This window comes from Orcinus orca, chromosome 6 (assembly GCF_937001465.1).
Source record: "Orcinus orca chromosome 6, mOrcOrc1.1, whole genome shotgun sequence".
NCBI lineage: Eukaryota > Metazoa > Chordata > Mammalia > Artiodactyla > Delphinidae > Orcinus > Orcinus orca.
This window is the reverse complement of record NC_064564.1, coordinates 66,065,115-66,091,953: the sequence shown is the minus strand read 5'-3', so window position 1 is coordinate 66,091,953 and position 26,839 is coordinate 66,065,115.

The following is a 26,839-nucleotide window of genomic DNA, read 5'->3' as shown; positions in this document are numbered from 1 at the left end:
CTGCTTTCCTGATATTTCTGGCAACTGTTCCCATTGTTAAACCCCTGCCTCCTCCACCCAGCTTGAGTTCTTCAGTTCTCTGGCCTCCTCATTGGTCTCCCTGCCTCCAGTCTCTCCCCACATTAATTTTTTTTTTTGGAGATTGTTTTATTTATTTATTTATTTATAATTTTTTTTACATCTTTATTGGAGTATAATTGCTTTACAATGGTGTGTTAGTTTCTGCTTTATAACAAAGTGAATCAGTTATCCATATACATATGTTCCCATATCTCTTCCCTCTTGCGTCTCCCTCCCTCCCACCCTCCCTATCCCACCCCTCCAGGCGGTCACAAAGCACCGAGCTGATCTCCCTGTGCTATGCGGCTGCTTCCCACTAGCTATCTACTTTACCCCCCACATTAATTTGACTTACATGCTACTATAAGATTGTAATGGTCCTGAATGTGACTGCTTAACCTCTTTCTCTCTGGCATTTTGCACTCTGTGTGCATGGTCTTTTCCATCTCTACCTGATCTATAAGTTCTGACACAAGCTAGGAACTCAATATTTGCTAAAAATATGAATTTATAAATAGGAAAAACTAAAGCACGGAAAGGTTAACTGACGCAAATCAGTTAGCTGAGAAACAGTATTACATAATAGTTAGTGTAGTAAGTCAGGCTGCCTGAGTTTAAGCCAACTTTCTACCATTTATTAGCTGGTGTGACCTGGGGCGAGTAACAACCTCTGTGTGACTCAGTTTTCTCATTGGCCCTGTGTAGCTGACTGCTCACTGCTCACTGTACTTCAATTCTCTCCCGGCACTGTGTAGCTGACTGCTCTCCATTCCTTCAGTGTCACTACTCTTGGTTCAACAAACCCACTCCATGAAAAAAAGATGCATACACATGTATATGTGTGTGCACATATGCATACACAAACACACACGCATGCACACACACACAACACACACACAGCCTGAGGAAGCTACGACGTCTTCAGTCAAAAGAAAAGAAATAAGGGGGGTCTCTGTCAACCATGGCACAGGGTAACCCCTTATATCAAAAAGAGAGGTGAGCCATGGTGTCTTTCATAGCTTCCCTAACTCCAAGATAATTCCACTAGCAGTTTCTGAAATGCCACCATTAGAGGTTCAGAATGTCACATGGGTAAGAGTACTGATTCTGGAGCCAGGCAGAACTGGGTTCAGATCTTAGCCCTCTCACTCATGAACTTTGGGACATTAGGCAAGTTCCTTAATCCCTATCCCTAAGCGTATGCTATTCCTGCTTCACTAAACTGTAGGGAGCACCCATGAACTGATCTGTGGAAAGCATTTAGCACAGTGCCTGGTACCAGTAACCGTTGCCTGTCAGTACTACTCCTTTGGGCTAAGCAGCACTCCCTTCCTCTCATTCTAGTTTAGGAAAACCCTCTTGATAGCACATCTCAATGGAGGGTTTAATTTAATGTGACTTTGTTTATCAGGATCCAGAGGGCTGGAATTCCCCGGGGATTAAGTGCTGCAGAGGGTGACAGTGGGATTCCCCCAAAAGCCAATTTGCCAAGATGCAGCTTGTGAAGTCCTTCTCCAGCTGCCATAGAAACATCTCCTTCTCCTCTCTCATGGTCCTCCCACTCTCTCTCATTCCCCTGTGTATTGACTCAATGAAAGCATCTTTTCTTTAAGATACCACTCCCACCAAAGAAGCAAGAGTCTAATTTTGGATCTCAGTTGATTTAGGAAATAGCCTTTCTCACACCTGCAATCATGTGTCCCGGACGCATTTTCCTGGTGGAGGAAACAAATCCCATCCATCCATCTTGTCAACCTCTAATGCACTTTTCAAATTGACCCAACAGGGTCTTGAGAAGACAAACAATCATGACTATCTCCTAGTCAAGGAGCTTGACACTGAATGGTATATCAGGAGGCACTGGTTCTCTTTCTGTCAGTGTCTTCCATCAACCTACACTAAATAAAAGAATAAAACTTTTCTATATACATATTCCCCATTTAATAATATGGTAGAAAATATAATTTTATTTTTAAATGAAATGGACCTCTAATTATTTAAACCATTAATGGATTCAAACTCTTCTAAAACAGAGTTAAGTCCTAAACATCACCCTCTGTTCTGTCCACCCCTTAATAATGCAACTGTCTTTGAAATCCATGTGATGGAACCATAACTTTATGTAACAGCATTCAACCAAATATTTGTTCTATCTTTTTTTTTTTTTTTTTTTTTTTTTTTTGCGGTACGCGGGCTTCTCACTGTTGTGGCCTCTCCTGTTGCGGAGTACAGGCTCCAGATGCGCAGGCTCAGCGGCCATGGCTCCCGGGCCCAGCCGCTCCGCGGCATGTGGGATCTTCCCGGACTGGGGCACGAACCCGTGTCCCCTGTATCGGCAGGTGTACTCTCAACCACTGTGCCACCAGGGAAGCCCTTTTTCTGTCATTTTCTACACAGAGGCTGTTGATATTTTTCCTCAAAGGAAAACTCTTTTCCTGAAAGATATTCTCATAGAAGACATACCCTTGGAACACCTCACTTTGTGTAGCTATGTCCTCATGAACTTCCCTGTGAAACACAATGGGTGTTGGCAGAGAACCTCCCTGGGCCTCTGGGGCCAGCCTCTTTGAGGTAAGAGCTCTGAGCCAAACCAAATGAAAGGTTTCTGGCAGGAAACGGTGTGACTATGGCTGGTCAGTAGGTGGCACCCTTTCCCCAGCATTGGCCCTGACCCTAGCTCAGAGGTACCTGGACATGTTCTTCCAGGTTGGGGTTTCCAGAATGTAGGACTTTCAGATATGAAGTCTCATGTTACCTCGCAGGATGCTATTGTTCCAAAACATGATGCTACCTTAACATCTGGAAGGGAACCAAAATAGGCATTACCCATTGTATTTTTAAAAGAAAATACATTCTAGTCTGGAATGAGATCACAATGGAATATTTTTTTTTTAATTAAAGCCATTCCCGTTTACAAAACCTACACCACACCTCCACCCCCTCTCCCAATTCCACTGTCATTCCATCCTCACCAAAAGAGATGCCCCCACCTTTTTCTGAGTTTGGAAGAGAGGGTAAGATTCCTGCAAACTAAATTCGAAGGAATAATCATTAAATTCACCTAACTACCCTTGCAAATCCACTAACGGCTCACATGACAGTCAGTGTAACCCCATCACAGATTCTCCCAGAAGGTCCCACAACTTGTCTTTTTTGCTTTTAAAATCCATCTTCATTTTCTGTGATTCTTTAACTAGACTGACTTTATTGCAGGTCAACAGATATTTTAGCACTCTTACTACTTGGCCAGGAACAGAGTAGCACCTTCAAATCTAGATTAAAGATTAAGATGCATAAGCAGGGCACTCCATGATGGGGACCAAATAAAGGGTGCAGGCCAAGAGTGTCACTGTAAGTCCTAGAAGGGAGAGGTCACTGATGCCCAGTGTGGTCAGGGGTTCTTCACAGGGTAAATGAAACTGAAATAGAGTCTTGAGGCATGGCCAGATTTTGGACTGAGAAGAGGAAGGAAAATCCTTTTGTGGGAAGAAATAAGGGACAAGTAATTAAGAGGCCTAGAAGACAAGAGGATGGATACTTCTCATCAGTAAAGGTACAGTGAATACAACAGTAAAGGAAGGAGTGAGCAAAGGGAGGTCAAAGATGAGGAGTAATATGGCCTTGTTGGAGGGAACAATTCATGTTGAGAAACAGTAGGGAACAAAGTCTGCAAATCTGGGTTGGGATTACAGATGGCAGTTCTTAAATACTGACCCAAGGAATGTCTCTGGGCAAGTCTATCTGTCCGCAAAGCTACCCTACATTATAACAGCAACAACAACATCAACGATTTGCAAACAGTTACCCTAGAACAGTTTAAGAACCAAGGCTTTAGAGTCAGAAAGTTCTTGGTTTGAGTCCCAGCTCTCTGGTTTACTATCTAAATGACTCGGTGTGTTTTTTTTTTGCAGTACGCGGGCCTCTCACTGTTGTGGCCTCTTCCGTTGCGGAGCACAGGCTCCGGACGCGCAGGTCCAGCGGCCGTGGCTCACAGGCCCAGCCGCTCCGCGGCATGTGGGATCTTCCCGGACCGGGGCACGAACCCGTGTCCCCTGCATCGGCAGGCGGACTCTCAACCACTGCGCCACCAGGGAAGCCCCCCAGTGTGTTTTTTGAGATCTTCAAACCTCAGTTTTTGTCATCTATAAAACAGGTTTGATAATAGTATCTACTACATAAGACTGTTATAAAATTTAAATGTGATGATAAACACAAAACCCAAGATAAACCTAAATAGGGAATGTAAGGCTGTGAATTGACAAATCCTTGGCTTTTCCATCTCAGTATTTCCCAAATTTGTCTGAGGATAAGAATCGCCTGGGAAGCTTGTTAATATACAGATTACCCACCTGTTCCCTTGGAACATTTTTTCCCCTCTTGGATTTTTAATTCAATAGATCCAGGATGGAGCCGAGATTTGGGGTTTTTTAAAGTATGCTAGGTGATTCTTATCATCAAAGAAGTATGGGAAACACTGGCAGTGTTCCTCAAAATAGTGGTTCTCAAACTTTATCCTACACCAGAATTCCTAGGGGCCCGTGAAAATACAGATTGTGGGTCCTCATTTTCAGAGTTTCTGATTCAGTAGGTTGGGGTAGGGCCTGAGAATGCGCATTTCTAACAAGTTCCTAGGTGACATGGATACTGCTTGGGGGGAAGGAGGTAAAACCACTCTGAAAACCACTGTTTAAAGCAAGCAAACGTCAGGGAAGAGCCAATTTTGACTCCATGTTGGATCTGTTTCTTTGAATTTTAACCTTTTCTTTTCTTGCTTTTGTTATTATAATCATACATAATGGCCTGCCTCAGGGAACTCTGCCCCTCTGCCAAATATTAAACTAAAGGGTCTTTGTTCAGCTCACAGGGAGACAATCTGACCCTGCCCACCTGTGAATGGTTGCAGAAAAGAAGAAATTAAAACATCCCCTTCTGAGGCTGGCTGGCCATTCCAGGAGATATTTGTAAGACTTACGGCCTTTTTACTTTAACTCCTCGCTGCTTCTTCCTCTCTATTCTGCCTTTTTACTTTACTTCCTCACCGCCTCTCCCTCTCTGATTTTATAAAAGAAACTGGCATCCAGACCCCCATAAGATAGATGGTTTTTTGGAGACACTAGTCTGCCATCTTCTCAGTCTGCCGGCTTTCCAAATGAAGTCATATTCCTTGCCTCAACACCTCGTCTCCCGATTTACTGTCCAGTTGTTCGTCGAGCAGAGTGAGCTTGGACTCGGTAACGCAAGATCCAAGGACCTGATGAATCAGAATCACCCAGGGTGCTGGTTAACCTTGGCCCTTTCAAAAGGCCCCAAACCAGCCTAAGATTCAGCATTTATAATAACTAATCAAATATTTCTGATTCACACTGAGGTTTAAGAGCCCTGTTCTATATATGGCTTTATAATGTTATAATGCATGTGTGTACACATACACTTAATTTTAGGTCGTGACATGATTTCAGAAACACTGAAATGTGAAAATCATGTAAACCTTAGAATAAAGAGAATATGGCTAGCTAATGAAAAAATAAAAGAATATGTTCGGTGCCTTTCAACTGCTAAGTCAAGCTCAAAATATATTCCTGCATACTCTAAGCATCAGTCTTTAAATCAGAAATCAGGCTCAGATCAAGCTACCTTGTGTTTATATGTGACCCAAGCCACTCTCACCAAAACTCAGCAGAGCCTTCTCTCACCAGTGCAGTGGCTGCTCATTGGAATTATCTGGACAGCTTTAAAACGCATTGATGCCTACCTTACAGATTCTGATTTGATTGGCAAGAGATGCGGCCCTCACCCACATCTCCCCAAGCAATTCTACATACAGCCATATTTAAGAACCACTGTTTTTTTTTTTTTCTTTTTTTTTTTATCATTGGCTGCAATGGGTCTTCGCTGCTGCGTGCGGGCTTTCTGTAGTTGTGGTGAGCCAGGGCTACTCTTTGTTGTGGCGCACGGGCTTGGTTGCTCCGCGGCATGTGGGATCTTCCCGGACCAGGGATCGAACCTGTGTCCCCTGCATTGGTAGGTGGATCCTTAACCACTGCACCACCAGGGAAGTCCCTAGAACCACTGCTTTAAAGGCATTTGTAATTTGGTGTATGTTTAGGAAGCAGACATTTTCAAAATATCACTCTAAGAAAGACACAAAATTCCTACAAAATAGCAATGGCAAAAAGTGCCAATGTGAGTATAAAAATTTTTAGATCATCTAGGGAATCTGGCGTTCCATTGGTTAGGACTCTGCCCTCTCACTGTCGAGGGCCCGGGCTCAATCCCTGGTTGGGGAGCTAAGATCCCACAAGCCACACGGCACGGCCAAAAAAATAAAGTTTGGATGTTTAAAAAAAATTGTTTTAGATCATCTATTGCTGAGGATTATTCATGCTTTTGTAACAGGGAAGAGCCAATCCTGACTCCATGTTGGATCTGTTTCGTTTACTTTAACCTTTGCTTTTTGTCTCTTTTGTTATTATAATCACTATCTACAGCTGTAAGCATACATAATGGCCTGCCACAGGGAACCCTGCCCCTCTGCCTGACTGTTAAACTAAAGGGCCTTTGTTCAGCTCACAGAGAGACTTTCTGACCCTGCCCACCTGTGAATGGATGCAGAAAATAAGAAATTAACACATCCCCTCCTATTTTACAAGATAAATGGCCTTTTTACTTCCTAACCTCCTCCCCCTCTCTGTTCTATAAAGGAAACTGGCATCCAGACTCCGATAAGATTTTTTGGGGGGACCCTAGTCTGCCATCTTCTCGGTCTGCTGGCTTTCCGAATAAAGTCGCTATTCCTTGCCTCGACACCTCGTCTCTCGATTTATTCGTCTGTCGTGTGGCAAGCAGAGTGAGCTTGAACTCGGTAACACTTTTATATAATACCTGTTTTCATCTGCCATAGATTCTAAATGCATCTTTTTAAAAATCAGCAGGTATTATTTGAGTCCTACCATGTGAAACATTCACGAAGCTCTGGGTTTATGTATGTATTCTTCATTTTGTATGGACCTAAAGAATTCAAACCATTAAGAGTAAATGAAGTAGTACATGTAAAGAAGTACTTTGCAAACTGTAAACTGCCAAGCAGATGGAAGTTATTATCAACAACCCTCATTTTAGCCTCACTCAAAAGAAGGGAATTGTTCTCTCTCCATATGATTTATGATAAATAATATTAATATAGTACTTCTACATGGTGAAATCTTTGCAAAGATATGCTTAGAGAAATCTGAACATGCCTAAAATATGAAAAAATTAACTAGGAAAAACTATGGGAACTGAGAAATGTCAAAATAAATTATCTCAGCAGCTGGGAAAGGAGGAAATCTCCCTTGCTTTAAAACACATTTATTTATTTATTTATTTATTCACATCTTTATTGGAGTATAATTGTTTTACAATGGTGTGTTAGTTTCTGCTGTGTAACAAAGTGAATCAGCTATATGTATACATATATCCCCATATCCCCTCCCTCTTGTGTCTCCCTCCCACCCTCCCTATCCCACCCCCTCTAGGTTGACACAAAGAACAGAGCTGATCTCCCTGTGCTATGCGGCTGCTTCCCACTAGCTAGCTATTTTACATTTGGTATAAAACACATTCTTTAAATGAGCAAATACATTGATGTTGTTAGGAGCCAGGCAGTCATTATGAGAGAAGAGAAATACACCTATGGACTGAGGGGAAAGCAAGTAAGAGCCCTCTAGTGTTTGACTGGAATTAGGAGTATCGGAATGAACCCATGGATATTTTTAAAAATGCATGCCTACAAGTTCTGTCCACTGAAAGCACCTAGAATCAATGACATTTCAATAGTGATTAGCACAAGTAGTCTCCGATTTTTGTTTCTAAACACATTCCCCAATAAAAGGAAGCAGGGCTCCTTGGGTAAATGGCAGATTCCAGGGCTAGGACAGGGAAAGTACAAAGCGAGCCATAGCATCTTGTGGCAGAAAGTAAATCCTCAAAAACTGATGGCAAGATGTCAAAGAACACAGGAGCCAGCTTGAAGGTGCTGGAAATTTAGCATAAAACTGTGGGCAATTTTAGCATAAAAACAACAATAGGTTAGAAAACGTTGGATACAAAAGAATCTAGGTGTCTATACAGATACAAAAAAAGACAGACAAAGTAAATAAATAAATGGGCAACACAAAGCGCCTCTTTACAGTAGAATGCTAATACACGTAGAAGAAATGTTAGGGGTTTTTTAAATCACAAATTTGCAACCTCCATAGTAGGAACAGATTCAGATGGGAATTTTCAATGGATGCTAAAACTATTGGGTGAAAGTCTGTTGGTGAACAGGATATTTGCAGAGTCCCAAACTATCTCCCCACAGATTACTTGCTGATTACAAAGAAGATGAGTTCCTGTAAGTGGAGAAATCTGGCAGACACAAGCCACCCTAAATCATCAAAGTGACATCATGTGCCTCCTGATGTGATGCGCTGAGGACACAGCAATACTTACATAGTATTCCTGCCAAAAATGCATAACCTGAACCTAATCATGAGGAAACAATCAAGCAAACTCAAACTGAGGGTCATTCTATAAAACAGCTTGCCTGTACTCTTCAAAAAAGTCACTGTCATAAAAGACACGAGGAACTGTTCCAAGTTAAAGGAGACTAAGTATACATGACAACCAAATACAATGGATGATTTACCCTGGATTCTAGATCAGAAAAAAATTGCAAAATTGAATATTAACTGTATATTAGATAACAGTATTTTATCAATCCTGAATTTAATCATTGTGTTGTGGTGATGTAAGAGAATGTCATTGTACAGGGAATACATGCTAAAGTATTAGAGGTCATGATGTCTGCAACTAACTCTGGCATGGTCCAGATGTGAGGGGGCAGGGGCTGAGACGGTGGAGCAGAGAACGCAAACGTGAAGAAATGCTTACAAATGGTGGATCTGGGTGAAGGAATCATTATTCTGTTCTTGCAACTCTTCTGAGGATTTAATATTTTTCAAAATGAAAAATTTAAATATTAAAAAATGTTCTAAAATTGAGTATATAGAGAATGAACTTATGGTTACCAGGGGGGAAGGTGGGGAGAGGGATAGATTGGGAGTTTGGGATTGACATGCACACACTGCTGTATTTAAAATAGATAACCAGGGCTTCCCTGGTGGCGCAGTGGTTGAGAATCTGCCTGCTAATGCAGGGGACACAGGTTCGAGCCCTGGTCTGGGAAGATCCCACATGCCACGGAGCAACTAGGCCTGTGAGCCACAACTACTGAGCCTGCGCGTCTGGAGCCCGTGCTCCGCAACAAGAGAGGTCGCAATAGTGAGAGGCCCGCGCGCCGCAATGAAGAGTGGCCCCCGCTTGCCACAACTAGAGAAAGCCCTCGCACAGAAACGAAGATCCAACACAGCCAAAAATAAATAAATAAATGGGGGGGTTAAAAAATAATAATAATAAAATAAAATAATAAATAAAATAGATAACCAACAAGGATCTACTGTACAGCACAGGGAACTCTGCTCAATATTCTGTAATAACCTAAATGGGAAAAGAAAAGGAATAGAAAAAAAAATTTTTTTAAATAGTAACATGCAAAATTTAAAAATAAAATTGAGTATATAGTACATTTCCGTAAAATTCAAATGCAAGTAGCTCTTAATAGTGCTGTTATCAGAAAATGTGTATCCCAATAACTGTATTGAAATGTACTTGATCAATAATATGATGAATAAATTAATATTAATAAATGATTTAAAACCAAAATTCTAATCTAGCTACTTATGGGTCACAGATTAATTTCGTTTGGCCCACCCACAGGATTAGCCGTTATAGTAGGTCTTTTTGTGTGTCGGATTAGCTGCTAACTAATAAACATTAAAACCATGATTTTTTTTTGCTCTGCTTGAAAACTCAAGAGTCAAAACGACACTTGGGCTGAGTCGCAGCCACCACCACCCCCTCTTTGATGGGTCATGTTTTCCACAGGTCACTGAAGTCCTCACCATTCTGAATCTCTCCCTGACTCAGCCTGCTTTAGTCACACCAGTTACCCACCTGACCCCCAAAAGAACTGGAGTTTGTGAGCTCTCATTTAGGCAATAAAGAGGAAAGTGAATCACTATCTCTGGAAAGGGGTTACAAAAGAAGTAGAACCTGAAAAAGCATCTCAAACTCAGCGTGCCCCAAACTGAATCACTGATTTCTCCTTCCTGCACCATCCCCACTTTATTGACAAGCCAAAAGCCTAGGAATTATCCTTGATGTCTGCCTTCCTCTCCATCAACACATATGTCACATCTATCCCTAAATTCTAAAGATTCTACTTCCTAAATACTCTCAAATCTGTCCATTTAGCCCTATTTCCAACACTAAAACCACCATCCCATCTAGGACTACCACAACCAACATCACCATCACCATCACCAGTACCAACATCACCAACACCATCACCACCAGCACAGCAACATCCACCCTATCCTAAGCTCCCACTATATTATTTCTAGACAAAGCTTTCTAAGTGATTCATCCACATTCCTTCTGGCCTCTCTTCAATCTGGTCACTACACTGAAGGCAAAGTGACTTTTTTCAAAATGCAAATTTTGAAGCCTGTCTCCTGCTTAAAAACTTTTCAATGTCTCCTACAGCTCTTGGGATAATGGGAAAACTGCCTGAAAAGGCCTGCAATACATGGTCCAGAGCTCAGCCATCTTCGCAGCCTCATTTCCTGTCTTTTCCCCTCTGCTTTTCTATTCCAGCCATCCTGATATTCTTTAAGTCCCCAATACTCAGCATAATCTCTTAAAAAAAATCAATCTCAGGTGCCCAAAATTGGATTAATCATAATCCTTAGTTTATCATGCCACTAAAATTGGCTGGTACGCGGCTCTCTTTATTTAAATAATATGATGAACTTTTCAGAGCTCCCCATCCACCCCAGTATCTAGAACATCATGTTTTACAAAAATTTACATGTCCTTATGAACCTCTCCATCCCTTCCCCTGCCACTCCTACTCCGAATTTTCACTTTCTAAATTTTCTGTTTATTTTTCACTGCCTTTTTTAAAAATCACATATATATCTAAGCAATGTCTTGTTTAATTTTTCTTGTTTTTAAACTTTATTAAAAGGTATCATGAAGTATATAATCTTTAGAACTTGCTTTTTTTCCATCCAACATTATGTCACCAATATTCATCCAAAGTCGTGAGTTGCAGGTAGCTGTGAGTAGCAGAGATTCATTCATCTTTATTGCTGTGTAATATTCCATTATGTGAATGACCCCATGCCTGCAAAGCAATTTTTCTTCTTGGCCCAGTTAACTCTTACTTATCGCTCAGATCTCAGCTCAGGTGTTACCTCGTTAGATGTTTTCTGACATTCAGAACCAGGTAAGACCCCCTTATTTATTACAGACCTTCAAAGCACGTTGAATATCTCCATTGTAGCCATTACCACAGTAGCAATTTCACATCATGTGATTGTTTGATTGTGATCTGTTCCCCCATCCACTTGGCTATGGGCTTCCCAAGAGCAGGCACCATGCCTATGTTTGATTGCTATTAAATCCCTAGCTCCTAGCACATCATAAAGACTCAACAAAAGCTGTTACTTAGGGCTTCCCTGGTGGCGCAGTGGTTGAGAGTCTGCCTGCCGATGCAGGGGACATGGGTTCGTGCCCCAGTCCGGGAAGATCCCACATGCCGCAGAGCGGCTAGGCCCGTGAGCCATGGCCGCTGAGTCTGTGCGTCCGGAGCCTATGCTCCGCAACGGGAGAGGCCACAACAGTGAGAGGCCCGCGTACAGCAAAAAAAAAAAAAAAGCTGTTACTTAAATGAATAAATAAATCATGAAAATAAGTATCTGTACTAAACAGTACATCGAACTAAACATGGTCAAAGACAAATAACTGTAAAACCAGTCTCTATTCCTGACTTTCATATATTTTTAATGCCATCATCATTCTTTAACTGTTAACCAGGCTTAAAATTTTTGACATTAGGTCTGATTGATTCTGGTCTTTCCCTGACCCCTCACATTTAATTGTTTGCTCACTTCTGTTCTTTCTACTTTGAAAATGGTGCTTACCCCAATATACCATCCCAACCCGGTATGACTTCCACATGTACTATTTTCAATTCCTTTACCTTTCAATTCCTGACAATTTCTCATCACCTCATCTCTGGTTATGCTGTTCCCTCTTCCAGAGAGTCCTTTCTTTGTTTGTGAGTATTTAAATCCTACACAATGCCTGCTTCAAATGCCACATCCCCCCAAATACCTCCCTATTTCCCAGATGGAACGATCTTCAGTCTCTAGGCTATGATCACACACTACCTTACACACAGCGCTTATTTGTGCACGATCCAAAGTTCTTTTTGATGTACTGGAACAAACATGGGCTTTGTATTCACACTTGAGTTCAAATCCTTTCTACTATTACCTACTGTGTGACCTTTGGAAATTATCTATATGGTCTCCCCTCACTATCCGCAGAGGGATTGGTTTCAAGACCCCTGGCTCAGATAACAAATCAGGGGATGCTCAAGTCCCTTATATAAAATGGCATAGTAAGTTGGTTCTCTGTTTCCACAGGTTCTTCATCTGCAGATTCAACCAACCACTCTAACTCTTGGAAATGTTGGTCACATTAAAGTAGATAAATACCTGGAAAATGCTAGATAGGAATCCACTTTCCACTTACCCCATGTTTTCCTATTGTAACACTTTTGGCCTCACCCCCTACCCCTTACTCACTTTTCTTTTAGGAAGGGGGAGGAGTAACATCAGTGAACTTAGAAGTGAACATCCAGGCTTAGCTGCAGTCACCTCCTCCTCCATCTCCTACTCCATCTTTCTCTCTCTCTCTCCCCACTTCTCTAATCCCTGCTCCCCTGCACCCAACTCTCCTCTGCCCTCTCAACCCTTCAACAGCTCTCATCAGTCCAGCTGTAGAATTCAGACATACGGCTCTGCCCCTCTACAGTGTGGTACCTTAATGAAACAGGCTCCACCATGGGGGTGCGGGTGATTGGTGAGAAAACCTCTCTAACTTTGGGCTAGGTTGTTGGCAACCCTTTTGGCCACAGTCAAGTCAGTTCTCCCATCAGCTTATCAGTAATAGAGTTCACACTTTGATCTCCATCTGTCTGCTTTCCCTGTCTCATTTCTCAACTGGTAGTTAATTTGGGTGGGGAAGAAATGAAGTTATTTATTGACTTCCTAAAACCACAATGATAAAGTAATATGACCCTTGTGTTTAAACAAACATACCAGAACTTTCAGACCCATATGACAGATGCCCTTCAAAATAGTCCCCTGGGGAAGGGACACATTATTCCAGTACATTCCAATAAGGCTACTCTGGTTTAAAATCTTTTGGATGTATCAATAGGGCCTGTGGATTTTATTTGAGTATCTTTACTGATCTCAAGTCACATCTGAAAAGGGCGGATTTGAGTTTTGAAAGCAAAAAGTCACTTGAAACCAACGCTAATCAATCACTGAGCATTTTGGATCAACAATGGGAAGGAATTAAAAAATAATGAAACATGCGTGTATATGTGTGTGTCATAATTGGAAAAGCATCCTAAAAATGCTTGCACAACAGCCACATTGTCAAAATAGCTCACCGCACCCAACAGTGCCCACTGTGAAAAACAACACTCTCAGGCTACTGCGTAGAACAGGGTGTGTTTATTATTATTTAAATCTCTTCATAGTGATGCTGATAGCATAGGATGCTGACTTTTTCTAAAGGCACAAAATGGAGAGCCATGAACCTTGCCACTTATTTTCTGTGTCATCTTAGACAAGTTATTTAACTTCTTTCAACTTTAGTATTTTCATCAGTAAAACCAAATTAATAACACCCACCACAGATACCTCACAGGATTATTTTGAGAACCATATGAGCTAAAACAGGTGAAAAAGCTCTTTGTCAACCATAGGCGCAATATAAATGTTAGTTGTTATGGTAGCTAATATTATGATAACTATTTTTCCTTGATCATTTCAAACTTTTTCCCTCCTTTGACATAAGTTTGGCAGCAGGTCTGGATTCTGAAATATCTCCTCATAAAGAGACTGAGGTCAATCTGAACACATATTCCAGGATTCAAATAAATTGCTAAGGAAAATGCAAGGAAGCAGGAAACCTGCCAATGACTCAGTAAGCGCCACTTTCTGTAAATCATTTGATTTGTTTTGCCCCATTTTCTGTAAGTCACTTGATTTGTTTTGGCTTTGGGTGATTTCTTTCAAGTTTCTAAAAAAGTCATTAACTTTGGTCATTTTCTCTTACCTTGCTTTAAAGACTAAAAGGTGTTCCCCTATAAGTTTAAATAGCATCTTGACCCGCTGAATGGCAATTAACATTTACTGAAAACTTACTACATGCTGAGTAATATGTTAAATACTTTAATCCTTAACAGCAGCCTGATACTGTAGGTACCATTTTTGACCCCATTTTATAGACGAGGCCACAGAATCACTGAGAAATTAAATAAATTGCCCATGCCATCCAGTGGGTAAATCCTTAAGCTGGGATGTGAACACATATGGTGTGACTGCAAAGCCCATATTCTTCAGCACACTCTTGACCTTTAAATACATAAATCTGGGTTTTCCAAATTGCAAACCCTATCACATTTTTTTCCTCCTTTATGTTTTACTTTTGAGGCTAGCATAGGACCTATTCTGGGGCTGTTTATGCGTTCTTGATGAGTGACAAGGCCCCCTTGAAACCACTTTAAAGAGTAGAGGACCCCCTAATGTGATGACTAGAACTCTGAGAAATGTGCTAGGGCATAACATTTGGGCAAGCATGAAAGAAAGAAAGGTTTAAGGAAGAATATACAGTTCATCTTTAGATGAGATCAGGCACGTTCAGGGTTGTATGGCCATAGACCAGTTCATCTTTAACTCACCATTTGCGATGGACTTTCAGAGCCTACTAGGAATTTTTACTAAGCCCAGGTCCCAAAGCCTGTCCCCACTTAGCATTCTGGTTACTCTCCATTCTCTGATATCCATACCTTTCCTGGAAAACATCTATGTTTCTGCAATCAGCTCCAAAACGAAGGATGTCTTTTTTACCTTCTCAAACTCTCATCTGCACTAAAACAAGAAAAAGCGTACTTTAGATTCACTTTCACCTAAAGTTGGCATTGAAAGCAACTCCTTTATATTTTTAGATAAATACTATGTTTTGCTTTTTGGCAATTATAAAAGTAGTCCTGTTCATGGTATGAAACTTGAGAAATAAAAAAGAAAAAGATGCCCTGGGTGAGAGGACTACATGTCAGTTATCTGCATCCAAAAGTCTAACATAGTCCTGGCACTTGGAGGTGCCCCAAAAATGTAGATGATGAGTGAATCTTTTAAAGATCCATGAGCATTCAATGCCAATGGTCTCCACTGCTACTACACGTCCAGGGATCAGGGCATTGCTCACTGGTCAGAAACACATAGTGGGTACTTGCAAAATACAGAATACTCAAACAGGTACAATGAGGAGGGTCCAGGCTCACAGTTGGCGCTGGGTACATGTATGTTGAATCATACACAGGAAAAGGAAGGCCTACTGCCTAGTGGGGGGCAGACTGCACAGCACACATCTACCTCCTCACTGGAATGTTGTCTCCACCTGCTTCTCCTACAGGGCCTGCCAATTGTTAAGGCCAGCCCACATGCTTCTATAGGAAGTCTTCTGTGGTGGGCTGAATAATACCCACCCACACACAATATGCCCACATCCTAATACCCGGAACCCGTGACTGTGTTACCTTATATGGCAAAAGGGAATTTGCAGATATGATTAAGGTAAGGTTCTTGAGGTGGGGAGACTATCCATGTGTGCCTGATGTAATCAAAACAGTTCTTATAAGAGGAAGGCAAGAGGAGTCAGATTCAGAGGAGAAGGCAATGCAGTGGTGGAAGCAAAGACTGGAGTGATGTGCTCTGAAGATGGAGGAAAGGGCCACAAGCCAAGGAATACAGAAGGTCACTAGAAGCTGAAAAAGGCAAGGAAATGATTCCCCCTCAGAGCTTGTAGAAGGAACCAGCCCTACTCACACCTTGACTTTAGCCCTGTGAAAATAATTTTAGACCTCTGGCCTCCAAAACAATAAGAGAACAAATTTGTGTTAAGTCACTAAGTTTTTGGTAGTATGTTCCAGCAGCAATAGGAAACTAATATACCTCTCTAACACTCAGGTCCACTTTGATCTCTCCCTTCTCTGAATTCTGATTGTCTGAATACATAACATAGCATTCAAAACTCCACAGAACTTGTTTCCTCATCCAGGTATAACTGCCATTTGGGGCACAGACTTGCCCTATACTTGTTAATTTCTCAGAGGGGGCAATGTCTAACTTGGTGCCGGCTTGGTGAAAGACTTAGCAGGTACTTTTTTGGGAAGAAGTAAATACTCAGTTCAAGACTCCATTATATGGTACAGATGAACCTGTTTGCAAGGCAGAAATAGAGACACAGACGTAGAAAATAAACGTATGAACACCAAGGGGGGAAAGGGGGGGTGGCATGAATTGGGAGATTGGGATTGACATATATACAGTAAAACGTATAAAATAGATAACTAATGAGAACCTGCTGTATAGCACAGGGAACTCCACTTTGCTGTACAGCAGAAACTAACACAACATCGTAAAACAACTATACCCCAATTTTAAAAAAGTGATAGTTAATTTCATTCCTGTAATAATAAATGTTTATTGAACAAAAGAAGCCATGGAATCATGTCAAATAATTTTGTCACATTATTTTAATTGTATAATCCACATTCGGTCTTCTCTATTTCTGATATTAGATTTGTGTTGTTATACATTGTAGCTGTACAACAGCTGTAGTTTTCCTCAAACCAAAGTCAAAATAATAGGGGAGAGGGGGAAGATGGCGGAAGAGTAAGACGCGGAGATCACCTTCCCCCCTCCCACACACAGATACATCAGAAATACATCTACACGTGGAACAACTCCTACAGAACACCCACTGAACACTGGCAGAAGACCGCAGACATCCCAAAAGGCAAGAAACTCCCCAAGTACCTGGGTAGGGCAAAAGAAAAAAGAATAAACAGAGACAAAAGAATAGGGACGGGACCCGCACCAGTGGGAGGGAGCTGTGAAGGAGGAAAGGTTTCCACACACTAGGAAGCCCCTTCGCGGGTGGAGACGGGGGGTGGGCAGGGGTGGGGGGGTGGGGTAAGCTTCAGTGCCACGGAGGAGAGCGCAGCAACAGGGGTGCCGAGGGCAAAGCGGAGAGATTCCCGCGCAGAGGATCGGAGCCGACCAGCACTCACAAGCCCGACAGGCTCGTCTGCTCACCCGCCGGGGTGGGCGGGGGCTGGGAGCTGAGGCTCGGGCTTCGGTCTGAGCACAGGGAGAGGACTGGGGTTCGCGGCGTGAACACAGCCTGCAGGGGGTTAGTGCGTCACGGCTAGACGGGAGGGAGTCCGCGGAAAAGTCTGGACCTGCCGAAGAGGCAAGAGACTTTTTCTTCCCTCTTTGTTTTCCTGGTGCGGGAGAAGAGGGATTAAGAGCGCTGCTTAAAGGAGCTCCAGAGACGGGCGCGAGCCGCAGCTAAGAACCCGGACCCCAGAGAGGGGCATGAGACGCTAAGGCTGCTGCTGCCGCCACCAAGAAGCCTGTGTGCGAGCACAGGTCACTATCCACGACCCCCTTCCGGGGATCCTGTGCGGCCCGCCACTGCCAGGGTCCCACGCTCCAGGGACAACTTCCCCGGGGGAACGCACGCACAGCATGCCTCAGGCTGGTGCAACATCATGCTGCCCTCTGCCGCCGCAGGCTCGGCCCGCATCCGTACCCCGCCCTCCCCCCGGCCTGAGTGAGCCAGAGCCCCCGAATCAGCTGCTCCTTTAACCCCGTCCTGTCTGAGCGAAGAACAGACACCCTCAGTCGACCTACACGCAGAGGCGGGGCCAAATCCAAAGTTCAGCCCCGGAAGCTGTGCGAAAAGAAGAGAAAGGGAAATCTTTCCCAGCAGCCTCAGGAGCAGCAGACTAAATCTTCACAATCAACTTCATGGACCCTGCATCTGTGGAATACCTGAAGAGACAACGAATCATCCCAAATTGAGGAGGTGGACTTTGAGAGCAAGATTTATTATTTTTTCCCCTTTTCCTCTTTTTGTGAGTGTGTATGTGTATGCTTCTGTGTGAGGTTTTGTCTGTATAGCTTTGCTTTCACCATTTGTCCCAGGGTTCTGTCCGTCTTTTTTTTTTACTTAAAAAAAAATTTTTTTTCTTAATAATTATTTTTTATTTGAATAACTTTATTTTATTTTATCCTTTCTTTCTTACTTCTTTCCTTCCTTCCTTCCTCCCTCCCTCCCTCCCTCTCTCTTTCTTTCTTTCCTTCTTTCTTTCTACTTTTTCTCCCTTTTATTCTGAGCCGTGTGGATGAAAGGCTCTTGGTTCTGCAGCCAGGAGTCAGTGCTGTGCCTCTGACGTGGGAGAGCCAACTTCAGGACACTGGGCCACAAGAGACCTCCCAGCTCCACGTAATATCAAACGGCGAAAATCTCCCAGAGATCTCTATCTCAACACCAACACCCATCTTCACTCAACGACCAGCACGCTACAGTGCTGGACACCCTACGCCCAACAACGAGCAAGACAGGAACACAACCCCACCCATTAGCAGAAAGGCTGCCTAAAATCATAATAAGGCCACAGACACCCCAAAACACACCACCAGACGTGGACCTGCCCACCAGAAAGACAAGATCCAGTCTCATCCACCAGAACACAGGCACTAGTCCCCTCCACCAGGAAGCCTACACAACCCACTGAACCAAATTTAGCCACTGGGGACAGACACCAAAAACAATGGGAACTACGAACCTGCAGCCTGCAAAAAGGAGACCCCAAACACAGTAAGATAAGCAAAATGAGAAGACAGAAAAACACACAGCAGATGAAGGAGCAAGATAAAAACCGACCAGACCTAACAAAGGAAGAGAAAATAGGCAGTCTACCTGAAAAAGAATTCAGAATAATGAGAGTAAAGATGATCCAAAATCTTGGAAATAGAATAGAGAAAACGCAAGACACATTTAACAAGGGCTTAGAAGAACTAAAGAGGAAAGACACAACGATGGACAACACAATAAATGAAATTAAAAATACTCTAGAAGGGATCAATAGCAGAATAACTGAGGCAGAAGAACGGATAAGTGACCTGGAAGATAAAATCGTGGAAATAGCTACTGCAGAGCAGAATAAAGAAAAAAGAATGAAAAGAACTGAGGACCGTCTCAGAGACCTCTGGGACAACATTAAATGCACCAACATTCGACTTATAGGGGTCCCAGAAGAAGAGGAGAAAAAGAAAGGGACTGAGAAAATATTTGAAGAGATTATAGTTGAAAACTTCACTAATATGGGAAAGGAAATAGTTAATAAAGTCCAGGAAGCACAGAGAATCCCATACAGAATAACTCCAAGGAGAAACACACCAAGACACATATTAATCAAACTGTCAAAAATTAACTACAAAGAAAACGTATTTAAAGCAGCAAGGGAAAAACAACAAATAACACACAAGGGAATCCCCATAAGGTTAACAGCTGATCTTTCAGCAGAAACTCTGCAAGCCAGAAGGGACTGGCAGGACATATATAAAGTGATGAAGGAGAAAAACCTACAACCAAGATTACTCCACCCAGCAAGGATCTCATTCAGATTTGATGGAGAAATTAAAACCTTTACAGACAAGCAAAAGCTGAGAGAGTTCAGCACCACCAAACCAGCTTTACAACAAATGCTAAAGGAACTTCTCTAGGCAAGAAACACAAGACAAGGAAAAGACCTACAATAACAAACCCAAAACAATTAAGAAAATGGGAATAGGAACACACTTATCGATAATTACCTTAAATGTAAATGGACTAAATGCTCCCACCAAAAGACACAGACGGGCTGAATGGATACAAAAACAAGACCCATATATATGCTGTCTACAAGAGACCCACTTCAGACCTAGGGACACATACAGACTGAAAGTAAGGGGATGGAAAAAGATATTCCATGCAAATGGAAACCAAAAGAAAGCTGGAGTAGCAATTCTCATATCAGACAAAATAGACTTTAAAATAAAGACTATTAGAAGAGACAAAGAAGGACACTACATAATGATCAAGGGATCGATCCAAGAACAAGATATAACAATTGTAAATATTTATGTACCCAACATAGGAGCACCTCAATACATAAGGCAAACACTAACAGCCATAAAAGGGGAAATCGACAGTAACACATTCATAGTAGGGAACTTTAACACCCCACTTTCACCAATGGACAGATCATCCAAAATGAAAATAAATAAGGAAACACAAGCTTTAAATGATACATTAAACAATATGGACTTAATTGATATTTATAGGACATTCCATCCAAAAACAACAGGATACATATTTTTCTCAAGTGCTCATGGAACATTCTCCAGGATAGGTCATATCTTGGGTCACAAATCAAGCCTTGGTAAATTTAAGAAAATTGAAATTGTATCAAGTATCTTTTCCGGCCACAACACCATGAGACTAGATATCAATTACAGGAAAAGATCTGTAAAAAATACAAACACATGGAGGCTAAACAATACACTACTTAATAACGAAGTGATCACTGAAGAAATCAAAGAGGAAATTAAAAAATACCGAGAAACAAATGACAATGGAGACACGATGACCCAAAACCTATGGGATGCAGCAAAAGCAGTTCTAAGAGGGAAGTTTAGAGCAATACAACCCTACCTTAAGAAATAGGAAACATCTTGAATAAACAACTTAACCTTGCACCTAAAGCAATTAGAGAAAGAACAAAAAAACCCCAAAGTTAGCAGAAGGAAAGAAATCATAAAAATCAGATCACAAATAAATGAAAAAGAAATGAAGGAAACGATAGCAAAGATCAATAAAACTAAAAGCTGGTTCTTTGAGAAGATAAACAAAATTGATAAACCATTAACCTGACTCATCAAGGAAAAAAGGGAGAAGACTCAAATCAATAGAATTAGAAATAAAAAGGAGAAGTAACAACTGACACTGCAGAAATACAAAAGATCATGAGAGATTAGTACAAACAACTCTATGCCAATAAAATGGACAACCTGGAAGAAATGGACAAATTCTTAGAAATGCACAACCTGCCAAGACTGAATCAGGAAGAAATAGAAAATATGAACAGACCAATCACAAGCACTGAAATTGAAACTGTGATTAAAAATCTTCCAACAAACAAAAGCCCAGGACCAGACAGCTTCACAGGTGAATTCTATCAAACATTTAGAGAAGAGCTAACACCTATCCTTCTCAAACCCTTCCAAAATATATCAGAGGGAGGAACACTCCCAAACTCATTCTACGAGGCCACCATCACCCTGATACCAAAACCAGACAAGGATGTCACAAAGAAAGAAAACTACAGGCCAATATCACTGATGAACATACATGCAAAAATCCTCAACAAAATACTAGCAAACAGAATCCAACAGCACATTAAAAGGATCATACACCATAATCAAGTGGCGTTTATTCCAGGAATGCAAGGATTCGTCAATATACGCAAATCAATCAACGTGATACACCATATTAACAAATTGAAGGAGAAAAACCATATGATCATCTCAATAGATGCACAGAAAGCTTTTGACAAAATTCAACACCCATTTATGATAAAAACCCTGCAGAAAGTAGGCATAGAGGGAACTTTCCTCAACATAATAAAGGCCATATATGACAAACCCACAGCTAACATCGTCCTCAATTGTGAAAAACTGAAACCATTTCCACTAAGATCCGGAACAAGACAAGGTTGCCCACTCTCACCACTCTTATTCAACATAGTTTTGGAAGTTTTAGCACAGCGATCAGAGAAGAAAAGGAAATAAAATGAATCCAAAACGGAAAAGAAGAAGTAAAGCTGTCACTGTTTGCAGATGACACGATAGTATACATAGAGAATCCTAAAGATGCCACCAGAAAACTACTAGAGCTAATCAATGAATTTGGTAAAGTAGCAGGATACAAAATTAATGCACAGAAATCTCTGGCGTTCCTAGACACTAATGATGAAAAATCTGAAAGTGAAATTAAGAAAACACTCCCATTTACCACTGCAACAAAAAGAATAAAATATCTAGGAATAAAGCTACCTAAGGAGACAAAAGACCTGTATGCAGAAAATTATAAGACACTGATGAAAGAAATTAAAGATGATACAAATAGATAGAGAGATATACCATGTTCTTGGAATGGAAGAATCAACACTGTGAAAATGACTCTACTACCCAAAGCAATGTACAGATTCAATGCAATCCCTATCAAACTACCACTGGCATTTTTCACAGAACTAGAACAAAAAAATTCACAATTTGTATGGAAACACAAAAGACCCCGAATAGCCAAAGCAATCTTGAGAACGAAAAACGGAGCTGGAGGAATCAGGTTCCCTGACTTCAGACTATACTACAAAGCTACAGTAATCAAGACAGTATGGTACTGGCACAAAAAACAGAAATATAGAGCAATGGAACAGGATAGAAAGCCCAGAGATAAACCCACGCACATATGGTCACCTTATCTTTGATAAAGGAGGCAGGAATGTACAGTGGAGAAAGGACACCCTCTTCAATAAGTGGTGCTGGAAAAACTGGACAGGTACATGTAAAAGTATGAGATTAGAACACTCCCTAACACCATACACAAAAATAAACTCAAAATGGATTAAAGACCTAAATGTAAGGCCATAAACTATCAAACCCTTAGAGGAAAACATAGGTAGAACACTCTATGACATAAATCACAGCAAGATCCTTTTTGACCCACCTCCTAGAGAAATGGTAATAAAAACGAAAAGAAACAAATGGGACCTAATGAAACTTAAAAGCTTTTGCATAGCAAAGGAAACCATAAACAAGACCAAAAGACAACCCGCAGAATGGGAGAAAATATTTGCAAATGAAGCAACTGACAAAGGATTAATCTCCAAAATATACAAGCAGCTCATGCACCTCAATAACAAAAAAACAAACAACCTAGTCCAAAAATGGGCAGAAGACCTAAATAGACATTTCTCCAAAGAAGATATACAGATTGCCAACAAACACATGAGAGAATGCTCAACATCATTAATCATTAGAGAAATGCAAATCAAAACTACAATGAGATATCATCTCACACCGATCAGAATGGCCATCATCAAAAATTTAGAAACAATTAATGCTGGAGAGGGTGTGGAGAAAAGGGAACACTCTTGCACTGCTGGTGGGAATGTGAATTGGTACAGCCAACTATGGAGAACAGTATGGAGGTTCCTTAAAAAACTACAAATAAAACTACCATACAACCCAGCAATCCCACTACTGGGCATATACCCTGAGAAAACCATAATTCAAAAGGAGTCATGTACCAAAATGTTCATTGCAGCTCTATTTACAATAGCCAGGAGATGGAAGCAACCTAACTGTCCATCATCAGATGAATGGATAAAGAAGATGTGGCACGGGCTTCCCTGGTGGCACAGTGGTTGAGAGTCTGCCTGCCGATGCAGAGGACACGGGTTCGTGCCCCGGTCCGGGAAGATCCCACATGCCGCGAAGCAGCTGGGCCCGTGAGCCATGGCCGCTGAGCCTGTGTGTCCGGAGCCTGTGCTCCGCAACGGGAGAGGCCACAACAGTGAGAGGCCCGTGTACCGCAAAAACAAAAAAACAAAAAAACAACAAAAAAAGAAGATGTGGCACATATATACAATGGAATATTACTCAGCCATAAAAAGAAACGAAATTGAGTTATTTGTAGTGAGGTGGATGGACCTAGAGTCTGTCATACAGAGTGAAGTAAGTCAGAAAGAGAAAGACAAATACCATATGCTAACACATATATATGGAATCTAAGAAAAAAAAATGTCATGAAGAACCTAGGGGTAAGACAGGAATAAAGACCTACTAGAGAATGGACTTGAGGATATGGGGAGGGGGAAGAGTAAGTTGCGACAAAGTGAGAGAGTGGCATGGACATATATACACTACCAAATGTAAAACAGATAGCTAGTGGGAAGCAGCCGCATAGCACAGGGAGATCAGCTGGGTGCTTTGTGACCGCCTGGAGGGGTGGGATAGGGAGGGTGGGAGGGAGGGAGATGCAATAGGGAAGAGATATGGGAACATATGTATATGTATAACTGATTCACTTTGTTATAAAGCAGAAACCAGCGCACCATTGTAAAGCAATTATACTCCAATAAAGATGTAAAAAAAAAAAAAACGAAGTCAAAATAATAGCTCATTCTTCAATAAAACCTCTCCGGGCAAAAAAAAAAAAAAAAAAAAAGACTCCATTATATCAATGTGAGGGAGATATCATCCTTTGATCTTACAATTATAACATGTCATTAAAAATGGAGTGTGTTCAAATGAATGGATAAAGAAGGTGTGTTTAATATATATACAATAGAATATTAGTCAGCCATAAAAAGTAATGAAATAATGCCATTTACAGCAACATGGATGGACCTAGAGATTATCATAGTAAGTGAAGTAAGTCAGACAAAGATCCCATAATATCACTTATATGTGGAATATTAAAAAATGGTAAAAATGAACTTATTCACAAAATAGAATTAGACAAATAGACATAGAAAACAAACTTATGGTTACCAAAGGGGAAAGAGGGGAGGGATAAATTTGGAATTTGGGATTAACAGATATAAACTACTGTATATAAAATAGATAAACAACAAGGACCTATTGTATAGCACAGGGAACTATATTCAATATCTTGTAATAACCTATAAGGGAAAAGAATCTGAAAAATAATGGATATATTTATGTATAACAATCACTTTGCTGTATGCCAGAAACACTATAAATCAACTATACTTCAATAAAAAAATATTTTTAAAAAAAAGAGTCTGTTGAACAGATTTTTGTACACCTACATTCGTAGCAGCATCATTCACAATAGTCAAAAGGTGGAAACAACCCAAATGTCCATCAATGGATGAATGAATAAACAGAATGTGATACAGATATAGATACAGAGAGATTTTTTTACAATGGAATATTATTCAGCCTTAAAAAGGAAGGTAATTTTGATATATGCTACAACATGGATTAACCTTGAATACATTATGCTAAGTGAAATAAGCCAGTCATAAAAAGACAAACACTGATGATTCTACTTATATGAGCTACCTGGAGTAGTCAAAATCATAGAGACAGAAAGTAGAATAGCGGTTAACAGGGAGAAGGGGGAGGGGGAGTTATTGTTTAACGGGTACAGAATTTCAATTTGGAATGATGAAAAAGTTCTAGAGGTAGGCGGTGGTGATGGTTCCATAACAATGTGAATGTACTTAATACCACTGAACTGTACACTTAAAATGGTAAAAATGGTAAATTTTATGTTATATGTATTTTACCACACTTTTTTTATAATGGAGTCTGTAACTACAGTGGGAACAAAGAACAAGAGCAATTTGTAAATGTACTCAGGCTGGAAGCACCCGCAGAAGGGGGAGGTGTAGGGCTTCGTTGGGAGGACAGAGGGCCTGGCACTGGTGTGACGGATCCATGGCTGTGGGCTTGTCTGTCCTCTCACAGTGACACAGTTTTCTCTCCTCCCACTTAAGGGCAAAGTGATTCCTTCAACAACAACAAATATGTATTGAATACACTGTGCTGTCACTGGGGGTACGGCACTAAACAAGATATATAGCTTAGAGTCACATGGGGGAGAAAGACATAAAACAAATAATCACATATGGAGGTTACACATCTAATCCATGTCAAGAAGGTCTGATGAGGAAGTGAGGCATGAGCCAAGAGATTTAATGATGCAGGGGGGTGGAGGTGAGAAAGGAGTGTGTCCTAGGCAGAAAGAACCACAGGTTTCTAGGACCCGAACACAGCAGTGAAGTTAAGAGAGCAAAGGGACCAGGATGTTTCTGGGGAGGTGGCAGAGGACAGATATCAGAGCCTGGGACCATGTTCAAACCTGTGTTCTTTGTCCTAAGAGCAAAGAGGAATCACTGGAGTTGTTTTGGGGGTGGGAGTAGGGGAGAAAAGGAGGTTGAGATGTCATAATCAGGTTTGCATTTTGGAAAGAAGGGTCAAGAGAGATATGGGGAGACCAGTTAGGAGGCTACTTCAGTAATCCATATGAGGGACAGTAGATGTGAGAGGACAGGGAAGTGCTGGAGATGAGGAGACAAGGCATATTCAAGTGGCATTTAGATTTTGAGATGAATCAGTTATTATGATATTGTGATTTATAATAAGAAATTGTTAAATTAATTAAACAAGGAGGCCATTAGACTGATGTGGCTCTACTAAGGCCATGGTGGCCTACATATGCAAATCAAAATCTAAGCCTATAAATGTCCCAAGGTTACAAAAATCAAAACCACTAAGGACATTCAACCATGAACAACCAACTAGGCTTTAAACTATAGCCAATCAACTTTTCTTCTGCCTTTTCTCTATAAAATGCTCTCCCCAAGCTTCCAGTAGTTTAGTGCTCCACAAACCACTTCTGGTTTGGTGCTGCCTGATTCAAATCTGTTTTTGCTCAAATAAACTCTTTAAAATGTTACTGTGTCTCAGTCTATCTTTTGACAGTTTTGATGTCAGAAGAGGGAACCGAAGGAGATTCCCCCCCCCCACCACGGCCCCCAGGAGCAATGAACAACAAGGGGAAGCGACCTGAGCCCCTTGAATTTGCTGCACCTTTGGAGGTGGTGGGTAAGTACCTCTCAGAT